The sequence below is a fragment of the Adiantum capillus-veneris genome, chromosome 7 (genome assembly GCF_014529385.1).
Source record: "Adiantum capillus-veneris isolate H3 chromosome 7, ASM1452938v2, whole genome shotgun sequence".
Classification (NCBI taxonomy): Eukaryota; Viridiplantae; Streptophyta; class Polypodiopsida; order Polypodiales; family Pteridaceae; genus Adiantum; species Adiantum capillus-veneris.
Genome location: NC_140937.1, coordinates 27,987,696 through 28,000,419, shown reverse-complemented (window position 1 = coordinate 28,000,419; position 12,724 = coordinate 27,987,696). Strand labels below are relative to the sequence as shown.

Genomic DNA, 12,724 nt, shown 5'->3' with positions numbered 1-12,724 from the left:
TCCACATGGACACTCTTTGGGGTGTGGGGTCCACGTGCGATGTGAAAGGAGAGTCCACTTCCCCACCCCGTTCGTGTGCTTCATTTGCATCAGGTTCCGAGCGAGTAGCTCTACCTAATGTTTCCATGAAACGGCTAAACATACTAGTACTAGGCTGTGGAGCTTCGGGAGGTGCATGGCCTTCTCTCTCAGTGTTTTGGATAGGGTATGCTTCCATGATTTCTGAGTCGGAGGAGGAATCACTAGCGGCTATTTTAGGGTCTTGGGTGGTGCTACCTTGTGTCCCCGCTGAGGGTCTAGAGCCTATCGTGGATGGGTAATGGGTGTCCGTATGAACAAAGGCACCCTCAATATGCTCGTGTTCTAGCACCCGCCCAAAGCGTAAGTGCATGTGCTTTTGATACCCTAAGGTGTCAAAAAGCTGCTCTAGGAGGCCTTGTGACTAGTTTTTTGCGTGTTTTTTGTTTGTTTTTTTGCTAGATTTTTTAGAGCGTATCGTGGAATGGGCCGTGTGATAGCTCGAAACGAGTGTATCGCTAGGAGGGACGCGCTGTGCTTTACAGCTCACCGTTTGGTTCTATTTTGCTCCAGAAAAGCCCGAAACAGTCTTCTCCTAGCTGGGGAACTAGGCTCCAAATAGCAAGTCCTAGTGTGCAATGAAGGAGAGGAGAGTGTAGGACTTATCCCACATTCCTGACTCCCTCCTTGTGAGTCTAGCCTATATATATAGGAGTGAGACTACCCTATATCATAAGACAGAGACAGAGCCTGGGCCTGGGATTGGGATTGGGATTGGGATTGGGTCAAATGATCCCGATCTCACTTTTATACAAACCAACCCGTCCGTTTTTATAACCTCCCCCTCACTCACGTTTTTATTATTCGATTTTTTTTTTGTATATTATTTGGTACGCGTTGACCTCACCTAACTATTTACTGTCTCACCTACCTACTGACCTGCTAATCAGTGGTTCACCTAACTACTAACCTACTTAATTAACTAACTGTGCGCCTAACTGTGCACAAACCAGAAAACACAGAAAATGCAGAAAATTGAAACTTGACAGAACTGTGCAGTGCAAACCAGAAAATGCAGAAAACGTAGAAACACAAGAAATGCTAACTGTGTAAGCTGAAATCTGAGCTTAATAGAACTAGCAAAACAAAGCTTAACAGAACACAGAAAACTTGAATGCAGTCAACAACATTGTGTCTTTCTCTATTGTTTTTGCATAACAACAATAATCAAACTTAAGCCGCGCCTTTCCTACATAAAAAATAGCTTCAATACAATTTACAGGTCGCCATTGGAGGTTCACGTGCAGCAACTCCCCGGCAGCGGCGCCAAAAATGTCAAGGCTAGGGACTTGCTACACGCCGTGAACGAGCCACAAAGGCTCCTAACACATAGTCATACAACTGACAAGCTCACAAGGAAGAATGGTGTGTCACTCACCTTCCTGCGTAGTTGCGAATGAAGGATTCCCGTGCCGCGAAGAAGAGGGAGACGTCGCTACGCCGCGCTCAACCGCCTCGCCGCTGTCGTGCCGCCGCAACGCTCGATCACACACACACTCTCACACTCTCTCTCACACCTACACACACACACACACACACACACACACACACCCACACAAGGAGATGGTGAAGGAGAAGGTGGAGATGGAGCAAGAGCGGCTTCTATTGCACAATGAGAAAATGAGTAAAAATTAGGTTTAGTGGCTTTTATATGAGCTCACCCCATTCACACTTGGGCGCCCATACTTAGCCAACTAACTCCTTGAATATTCCAGTTAGAGTGCGCCTGTCATCGGCGATCACCCTTACCCTGTTCCTATTGGTCCGACAAGCCCGGTACCTGACTCTAAATAATACAACATTTATAGATCATAGGGTGTCCATGTGCCGTGAGGGTTAACAAACCCCCAAGATCAAATGGGGTAATAAGGTATTTCCCACACATTGGGGCATCATAATATCCAGATGAGCATACATTTCCTGTATCAGTCAACATCAAGCATTTCTGGTGCAGATATGCTACCCCTGGTTCAAATAGCACACAATTACTATGCATACTGATCAGTATCCATCCATATTTAATCTGCTTATGAATATCCTTAGAATCTCCTGGATCAAACACCATTGAGATCACATAGCATTGATGGGCTTCCCAATATACTAGAGCTTCACCTAAAGCATAGCGCAACACCCACATCCCGTAAACTGTTGGCAACTTAACCTCATTACCAGAAAGCATTAAAGAAATCCAACTCCCTTTTACTGGCAGCCAAGACATCACTGACATAAGCATCAATAGGAATAGCATCCAAATCGAGCCACATCTTGCACATTGTCCAAGCAAATGAAAAACCCTGTGCATTTTATGCAGTATCAAGGATGATTTAGCATCATCACCCCCTCTAGCTTCATAGCCATCAAGAAAAACCTTGGGAGTTTCTTGACCTGTATCATCTGACGAATTTTCACCTGTTGGGATTTCAGCTTGATCATGAAAAACAACTTTATCATGTAGATCTTCATCCATAACATTCTCGGGAAAATCACCCTTGGAAGTCTCAACATTAATCAAAATTGTAGGAGTTATCTCCTCATGCAGCCCATGTACAAGCATAGATGTAAAATCCCTGTCTATAATCTGTTCACAATCAGCATGATCTGAGCAATCTTCATACTCATCCATATCATCCTCTGCTTCCTCATCTGCACTTAGCAATACATTATAGAACTGTAAAGGCTCATTTGGCAATCCCTCTGAAGAGGTATACGCATTAGAAAGCTCTTCTGTACTGCCATAAACATCTCCTTCAGATCTAGACAAAAATTCACCGATTGTAGCATCCTCTTCTGTGATAGCAACATCTCCAAGCATGTTGTTAGTAGCAATCATAGGTTCATTGACATCCTCAGGCTCATCTTGTGCTGGGTCCACAATCTTGGTCATTTCATCAGCTACTGTGTATATAATAGCTCTATTTATGCAATCATTTGTAGTAGACATGTTATCCTGCTCGGCTATACTACAAATAGTTTCCGTAATATCCTGTAGAGGCTCATATGCTTGATAAACTCTTTTAGAATAACCCACGTCAAGGTCAATAACTTGCGAACCACTTGCTGTACAGTCTATGTCTTCATTGGAACCATTATTAGAGGTAGCGTCCATGCGAGGAATCTTTGAAAAAAAATCATATAAGCCTGTTTCAGCATCAAATTCATCGTTTACCTTTTCTTCGTTGCTCAAAATAAGCTCCTCTCAAACTGAATCTACTACTTCCAGCTCAAAATTTTCTTTGGCTTTATGTCTTGCAGAAATATGCTCCCAGAATTCATCATAGTTGAGCATCTGCATCTGATCCCCTTCACCTTTACTGAAGACAACCTTACTTTGTGCAATAATCTCCTTTATTTCCTGATCTAGAATCCTTGAGCTTTCATAAATAAATTCCTCTTCAAAATACTCCCACCTTGTGGGATATGCTTCTACCAGTTCTTGAACCTGCTTTTTAAAATCCGAGTTTACAACCTCCTCAAAAGCTGCAATCATCCGATCTTCTGGAACATTTCGGCTCTTTATCTCAGCTTCGTAACATGCAATAAAACCTTCTGGATCATATCCCTGAAAAATATAATATTGCTCCCAACAACATCAAGTGCTAGCTCTACAGCATCATTAGTCTGCTTTTTTATCTTCATGGCTTTTGCTTCCTGTAGATACCCCTGAACCAATTCCATCATTTTTGGCGAATATGTAACTGTCAGATTTTTATCAAATCCATTCAAACTAAAATCGTCAATAAATTGCTTCAATTTCTCTGGTATCTCCATCTTCACCTCCCACCCCGGCTATTTTTGCGTCGGGTTCACCAAAGATGTCGGGGGATATGTGTTCGAAACGTGATCCGGGCAGATGCCGGGCCTCTGGATGTGGGAGGTGTGAGAGACTAGATGCAAAATGGAAAGCAAAAGACTCTGAAAACACCTTAAATGCTTAAAAATTGACAACCGAAATGTTTTAAGATGCTAATGATTAGCCAAAGTGAAATTCAATTACAAATGTTTGCCGTTAACGACACTGATGGTGTTAGGAGAGTTTAATGCTCTCAAATTAGATCACGACTGTAAATTTCTCACTTATGCCTGCCATTAGATCCATTTGAAGATGATCAGGATGTACATATCTGGTGAAATTCCCTGCTTGATGCCCTTATAATTCCCAATTATGGTAGAGCGTGGTTACCCTCTCTCCTTCTTGCCTTACCACTCCCGTTTCTTGTTGCGTAACCTCAGACTCCCTTAATGCTTTCCGATTACGACATCTCAGCTTGCCTCCCTTTGCTTGCCGAGCTCCGACATCTGCTCTTGCCGAATTTCCCTCGTCTTATCTTTCCCTTGCCGAGGTCTGCTTACTCTCGAGTGAGAGAGTTCCTAGCTTTTCCAATTCGATTGTGAGCTTGAAGCCGAGCCTCATTCCCTTCTGCCTCCTCTTGATTATGGCCCAAAGAGAAAACCAATATGCCTTTTCCCTCCTCTCCTCTTCGACCGTCACACGTCTTCCCTCGGACTCCCTTCTCCCCTTACTTTGATTGGAGACCGAGAGAGAGAAAGAGAGTTTCCCTTGCTTTGCTCCTAGTCGAGGATGAGAGAGAGCGAGCAAGAGCTTGAGTTAGCTTTTCTTCCCTTTGGTTACTCTTCTTCTTCTCCCCTTGCTTGCTTGCTGAGAGAGAGAGAGAGAGGCTTTGCTTGTTTCTCGAGGACGAGCCGAGAGCTTCCTCTTCCTCCCTTTCCCTGCTTGCCAACCTAAAAATTCCCCTAAAACTTCCTTCGTGCTCTCAATCTTTCCCTTATAATAGCCCCACACCACGCTTCATTTCCCAATTTTTGCCCCACCACGCAGTCACGACGCCATGACTGACGTGGCATGGGAGCGGAGACTTGATGATGTGGCAAGTCGGACTTGCAGCTCCACAGAATTCGATGCAACTGGTGCCGAACCTCTGCGCAAGGAGATGCTAAGCCAGTTTCACCTCAGTCGCGTGCTCGTCCGAGATTTGAGCTGGCGGCGCGAGCCCAATTCTCCCCCTCGCGCTCTGTTCACTGCTCGCCATGAAGGCTTCTTTCTTTTGTTTTCTTTTCCCATCCACACACTAAGCCCTTAATTCTTATTTTGGGCGGCCAAGGGTGTGGCCCTTGGACGGCCATTTGAATTGGGAGTATGGGCGGCCTTATTAATTCATTGAGGCTCTAGGCCCTTGTAGGGTACCATATTTGGCATACATATTGGCAAAGGCATTGTCAAGCACAACATTTCGTATACATTCCGGCCAAAGCAGTGCCTAGCACGACATCTGGTTTTTAATGACAATATCATCGTGAATTTTATTGCCCATTTTATTGTTGTAGACCTTGCCACAAGCCATTAAGATGCAAGTGTAGTGATTACTTTTGACAAAAGACCCTTGACTTCGTATCTGCTTAAGCCATAGCCGTGTTGGAAATTTCCTGCTATAAGCAAACTCCAATAAATAATATTCTTGTCACGCACAACATATCAACCAAACCATTGCTGCATGACGTCCCGAAACTTGGTCGATGTCAAAAATTCCCAGATGGCACTCCGGTTGAGCGGACTGGACTGTTACGGACCCGGCCCCTCGTAAATCTTTAACAACCAATAACTTGGCAACCGTAAATCCGATCATCGATCTGAAAAGACCGACACGCTCCACAAAGTGAGCACTTTAGGCCCATGCATTCATTTCATTTCTGTCCCCTCAGTTGTAGTTTCCCAATCTGGTACGGATCTGCAATCGACTCAAACTTTGAACTGCCATAACTTCTTCACCATAGCTCCAATCGACGAGGAATAAAGACAGGCCGATAGAGCACTTCAAGCACTGCATTTCTAGATCATAATCTTCCATTTGTGCTCACTTCAATCATACTCATTTTTGGCATCATTAAGGCATTTGTTGGCCCATTTAAGCCGCATCTAGCATACATTAATCATTAAGCTTGGCCTGTTAACAAGCCTTGATCACTGCTCACTAAAGGTGTAGGATTTAAAGAAGCATATCTTGCATTTCTCTGCTCTTTTTCTCTTCATGGCAGCGGAGCTGCACAACAATGGGGACAAGGAATGAACTTATCATCACAGATTACGAACTACAAGAAATAAAATCCAAGTTTTGGTATACACACATGAAACTCTCATACACTGAAGCAAAAAAATATTTACATAGGAGTATACCTTCTAATTTTTATCTTCTTTGAGTGATGCAGCATTCCATAAGTCAAGTGTACTATTGTTTGCAGAGGACAAGGATGGCACCAATGTCATTGATGGAGCATTTCTCCCCATCTCTGTGATTCCAAGCCTTTCCTGTACCGCCTTGAACTCCGACTTCGTTGGAAGCATCATGGCACATGCGGCTGCATCCCTCTATATCATTGCTAGTGCCTCTGTTGGTTTGATAAACTCACCCAGCTACATGAGCATCCATGACAGAATACTTCTCATTGGCAGGGTCGATTATACTGCCATCCTCTTGTAGATTTTGAGCAACTATAGCAAGGTAGTAGTCCTTCTCAAGCTAAACAGTTCCATGATGTCATTAAGAATTACATAATGATGATCACCGATGGGGACGATAGGGAGCACATTTATTGGCAAAGCTCCCTCTAGTAGTTGAACACCTTCTGAAACACACAAAGCACCACTTGGTGGTTGCACCAACTTGACACCAATGATTGAACGGTGACTGCTCTTGGCCTCCTGTGCTGTGTCGCGGTGATCGTCCAGATTAACATTCAAAAAGAGCATGAGCCTAGCATAGTATTCTACAATTTGACACTTTTGATTATGTACGGGATAACTGATATCATTCCTGCAAGACTACAGTGGAAACTTGAGGTGGATCCTGTAGAAAATATCTTTCTTTAAATGATTAGAACTGATATTCTTTATATGAACATATCGACAATGCCCAAACTCAAATGTGCCGCTGATCGTTTGTTGCTTGTACGTCTAATGAAATCTGCAAGGAAATGTGACGTAGAAGCCAAAAAATATTGCAATGAGAAGGCAAGTTTGAAAATAGGCTTGAATTTTTGCTCCCATTGCTGAAGCCCAATTCTATAGTCTTTGGGTGCCTCGCTAGAGTAAGGCACCTCCTCCTCTATCTCAATATGAAACGGATCCATTTGTGGAGAGAGCTAAGAAAACTTGGGTTGTTGATTAGGGTGAAGGTAGGAAGGCACTGGCTAACACTAGGGAGTACAAAGGGGGGACTGACGGGTCTCCTATATATAGACTCCTCAAAAAGTCCACGATGTCATTTCAGCCACCCTTATGATTCCATTAGTAACGGTGCAATGAATGAAGCACAAAGACTGAGGCAAGCTCAATCATCCCTATGACACATGTGCTGGTTGGATCAGTATCGTAGCTATATAAAGCACCTTATAGAGGACAAGAAGAGAGAGGAAAGGTGAAGCTTTCCCAGAAGATGATGGCGGAAATGAAGGAGGCCGAGAAAACGCTAGTTGAGGCAAAAGAAATTCAAAAGAAACTGAAGAAGAAAAACAAAGGAAACCAAAAGGCAAAGGCTGAGGAAAACAACATTGGAATGACCGATGACAAGAAACCGCCAATGATAAAGAAGAAAGAAGAATAATTGAAATGGACGACAAGATAGTGCATCAATCACCTCTTAGTCTTGTGTAATGGAATCCTTAAAGATAATGCAAATTTCTTCATATCTTGTTCCTTTGTCTCTGCCTCTTTGTTTCTTTTCTGGTTATTGATTAATGAAGGAAGAGCTTTTATCAAAATGTGTCACACCACAATGCGAGTGGGAGGTTTATGTCACATAGCCATTGACATGCTCGCGGTGTGCAGTGATAGAAAAATGTCACGCCACAATGTGATAGGGAGCTCTCTCCATGATATGGCTGGTCCGTTGTCGAGGAATATGTGTTCAAACGTGAGCCGGGCAGGTGCCAGGCCTCTAACTGTGAGAGGTGTGAAAGAGAGAGAATGAGAACAACAGATGGAACTGAATCTGGCAATCATCGTACCCTTCAATTAATCAAGTCAAGCTTTAAGTACAACTCAAATGGTAGCCAAGGCGGGATGTTACCAACACCAACACTTGAATCAATTGGTAAATAGGAGTTTAAGCTCCCTTTACAGATTAACCGGGTTGTTAACGACACCCATCTTACTAAAACGATTAATTAATTTCTTCAGACTGATGACCTTGATGATAATTCTCTCTTTTCATTTTATCTTCTTCAACTATCCTTGGATTCTGCAAGTTTCAATTATGCTTTCCCTGCCAAACTCCGACTCATTTCCTTGCCAACGAGTACCAACTCCCTTTTCTGCCTTTGCGAAGCCGAGCTCCAAATCTTTTTTCTTGAGTACCTTATCTTTCCGAGCTCCAACTCTCTTTTTGCCTTTGCCCTTCGGACTCCCTTCTTCCCGTGCTTTGATTGGAGATAGATAGATAGATAGATAGATAGATAGATAGAGAGAGAGAGAGAGAGAGAGAGAGAGAGAGAGAGAGAGAGAGAGAGAGAGAGAGAGAGAGAGAGAGAGAGAGAGAGAGAGAGAGAGAGAGAGAGAGAGAGAGAGAGAGAGAGAGAGAGAGAGAGAGCAAGCTCCTTGCTTGCTTTGCTTTCCCTTGAGGGAGAGAGCTCCCTTTTTCCTATGAACAAGAGCAAGAGAGAGTTCCTCCTTTGATTCCTTACTTACCGAGGACGAGAGCGAGAGAGAGATCCAATGCTTTGCTTCCTTCGGACTCCCTTCGCCCCTTGCTTTGATTGGAGAGAGAGAGAGAGAGAGAGAGAGAGAGAGAGAGAGAGAGAGAGAGAGAGAGAGAGAGAGAGAGAGAGAGAGAGAGAGAGAGAGAGAGAGAGAGAGAGAGAGAGAGAGAGAGAGATGTAATCCAAAATGAGAAAATAATGCAGGCCACTAAAGCTCGTTTCTTATGCAGACAACATGCTTTGAAAGATTCTAATGACATGTCTAAAATATTCTTTCAGAAACTTAAAAGTAAGCACAGAAGGGAATGTATGGCAGTGGTGCATACTGACAGCGGACAAAAATTAGAGCAAAGTAAGGATATTATGGAGCATGCTGTAGTCTATTTCATGAAAATTCTTCACCAGGATGCAGATAATACTGAGGCCAGAATGAAGGCAACTAGTGACATTATTGACATGGTGGACTCATGCATTGAGCAGACTAATGCAGAGAGACTGGAGCAACAATTTACTGAGGGAGAACTAAAATTTGCTCTATCCAAACTACCTAATGATAAAACCCTAGGCATGTGTGGGCTCTCTAAGTAGTTCTTGATAGAATATTGGGATCAACTTAAGAGCATTATCGTGCCCATTCTCAATGCCTTGTGGATTTCTCAATGCTTGGATCCATGCCTCAAACAGGGTATTATCAAACTGTTACCCAAAACATTATTCCCAAAGACTATGGGCAATTGGAGGCCTATTACCATGATGGGGGAATCATATACAAATTGTTTGCCAAGGCCATTTCCTTGAGGCTTACACCCTTCTTCCAAAAGCATATACACAAGGCTCAATTTGGGTTTATAGTAGGACGATCTATCCACCACAACATTCTCACTGTGAATTTGGGCATTGAACATGCAATCAGAAGTGGGCAAGATGTAGTATTATTTCAGATTGATTTTGCTAAGGCTTTTGACACAGTGCTCTGGGATTTTGTGAAGATGGTGCTTAAAAAACTAGGATTTGGTCCTCGAATGTGTGCATGTATCTACTTGTTAGGACAAGATGCATGGTCCAAAATTCTTATTAATGGTATCCTCTTAGACAAAGTACCTATCCCAAGGTCTGTCAGACAAGGGTGCCCCGTTAGCCACCTACTGTTTGTTGTGATTACACACCCATTGTTCACAAACCTGGATTCACTGGTACAACAAAATAAGATACAGGGCTTGCATTTGGGAAATGAGCAACTGGTTGGTCAGGGGTTTGCTGACGACACTATCTTGTTCTTGAAAGCCAATAATGTTAACATTGTTAGATGTATGGCTTTTCTGTCTACCTTCTCCCTTGCAGCAGGGTTGCACATAAATCTCGCAAAATCAACATTGATAGACGATACTGCCAGAAATTTTCATGTGCTTGTTTGGAATGGTAAGAGGCTACCAAAAGGACACATATTTCGACATCTAGGCTACCCAGTTCGAGTGGAAGTGTCCATGAAATCTCTTCGAGAATGGGTTCTTGAGAGAGTATTGACAAAGGTAGCCTTTTGGCACTGCGAAGAGTGGCCATTACATGTAAGGCTGCGGATTATCCAGGCTATCCTCTTGCCGTGTATACTGTACTATATACCTCTCCTGGATTGGACAAAGAAATCCCTATAGCCTTTCAAATCTGCCCTGGCTCGATTCTTGTGGGGAAAGAAAAAGCATCTGCTGCTCCTATTTCCTGGGACCGCCTCACCATGCCTATGAAGCATGGAGGATTGGGCATACTGAATCTTACAACAGATGTGCATGCTAGGAGGGGGCCTCTCATGCAACATAAGGTACAAAGAGATACCTACTGGTCCCTATGCTTATGGTACCTCATCGACTGCTCCGTGGTATATTTTCATGGCACTTGGAATATTACATCATGGGATAAGCTTTTTACTACAGCACCCATTAAAACTGGGTTCATTGTGTCGCAAATGCTGATTACATCTTGGAAGATTATTGCCTCTAAACTCCAGTGAAATGGTCGCCAACGATACATAGGGAATTTGTTAGGAGCTGAGAGTGTCTTTTAGAGCCATGTATTTCTTACACCACCAACAATGCTCATTGGAAAAAAAGCCCTTTCTATGTTCAAAAAAGGCATAGTACAAATTAGCCAGATTATGGATGCTAGCTAGTCACATTCCAAAAGAGTTTCTTGTAGCAAGAAGGGAATTTAGACTCAGCAATGGGCTTAGGATAGCTTGGAACCATTTATGCGCGTTGGTTCACCCCTTACCTCATATCGCTTTGGTCAATGTAGAGGATAGGCACAAAGACTGGCAGCTACCCTCTTCACATGCAAGTTGGTGGTCATGCAAAACATATAAGTTTTATGCTGCTCTCCATATTGAGGTTGATGTAGCCATTAGGTGCAATCAACAATGGTCTATGTCGCAAACTAATGACTGGTGGATTAAAGTCTTGCAAGCTTGTGGACGCTTCAATATCCATTTAAGCTTAAGGTATTTATGTGAAGGGTAGTGATGAGAGCTATCCCCTCAGCCATGCTTATGCTCAAAAAAGGGAACTGGAACAAGATCCTGCAGTGTATGTCATAGAAACGAAAAGTGAGAGACATCTTTTGGGATTGCAGTCAAGTCAGGGAATGGTGGCAATGGTTCAAGTTTTGGTGGAATCAAGCTTGGGGAATCAAGTTCACAAAGCTCACATGCATGTTTGGATTCTTCAAAACACAGGACTCAGCAATGCTTTTTTACCTGCATTCTTTCCGGCTTTGGTATGTATGGTACATCTGGAACATGAGGAATATAAGCTTCTATGATCACGTACATGTATCAAGCACTAGGATTCCATCACAAGAAATCAAAAACAGGGTGCTCGAAGATGTCATGACCCTCGGAGATAAGGAACTCCAGCATCGATGTATGCTCATATTGAGCAAACTGTAAACTGTAATCTAACATTGTAATATAAGAACCTTTCTTCCAAAAAGAGAGAGAGAGAGAGAGAGAGAGAGAGAGAGAGAGAGAGAGAGAGAGAGAGAGAGAGAGAGAGAGAGAGAGAGAGAGAGAGAGAGAGAGAGATAGATGGATAGATAGATTTTATTATCGTCCTTGGAGGTCAAATATGACCTATGGGACCAAAGTTACATGTGATGTAGTATGTGTATGGCTGATGAGTGACTCTCGATGCTCCAAAATTGTAGTGATGAGAGTCGCAATGGAGAGCCCACACTTTGGCTGGGAGAGGAAAGTGTGTAGGTCTAAGTTATGGCTGAAAATGTGAGAGAAGCAAGTTCGGATGTGATCAAAAGCTGAGCACTCTAGTAGTGTGTGGTACTCAGACTCTCGAACTTGCAGTGAGCATAATGTGCACAATCGATTTGACTCTTCTCCATTGCCCCAACGCCCTATCTCGCATTGAAGGAAATGGGAGCTAAGCCAAATTGCTGCGATAGTGCGTATCGCGGACAAGGGAATAGGCTCAAGCATGTAAGTGTGAGTACGGTTTCCTCTCTCAGCGAAGAACATGGTTTTGTAGTTGGGGGCAATATAGGTGGTGTAATGTATGAAGCGTGACCCACCGGATTTCTCCCAAGCCGTAATACATTGGCGTTGTAGAAAAGCTTCATTCACTTGAGAGTCAATTGAAGCATCATGTAGCAAGTGTAATGCCTCCCATCTCCCAAACCACTTCTTTATGTCTTGCATCCATCCCGTGCTCAAGATCTTGCTTTTATGCGTCTTTTGAACTTTTTTGCTTGCTTCCCATGCAATTGTAGGAAGTCGATGTGAGGGGTTTTGACGCATCTTTATCATGTACTCCACAACCCTTTCCATGCCCATAACCTCAATTGGAAGAGATCCCGACTCAAGAAGTAAGAGCATATATGGTGTTTGTGTCTTAACTTGGAGAAAGTTTGTAAGAAAACGCTTTTGGACATTCTC

At 43.2% G+C, this 12,724-nt stretch overlaps 1 pseudogene; it reads left to right on the top strand.

The window, feature by feature from the left end:
* The first annotated feature begins 10,271 nt into the window (after window positions 1–10,271).
* LOC147453606 (uncharacterized) lies at window positions 10,272–11,725 on the top strand (annotated as a pseudogene).
* Window positions 11,726–12,724: the final 999 nt, after the last annotated feature.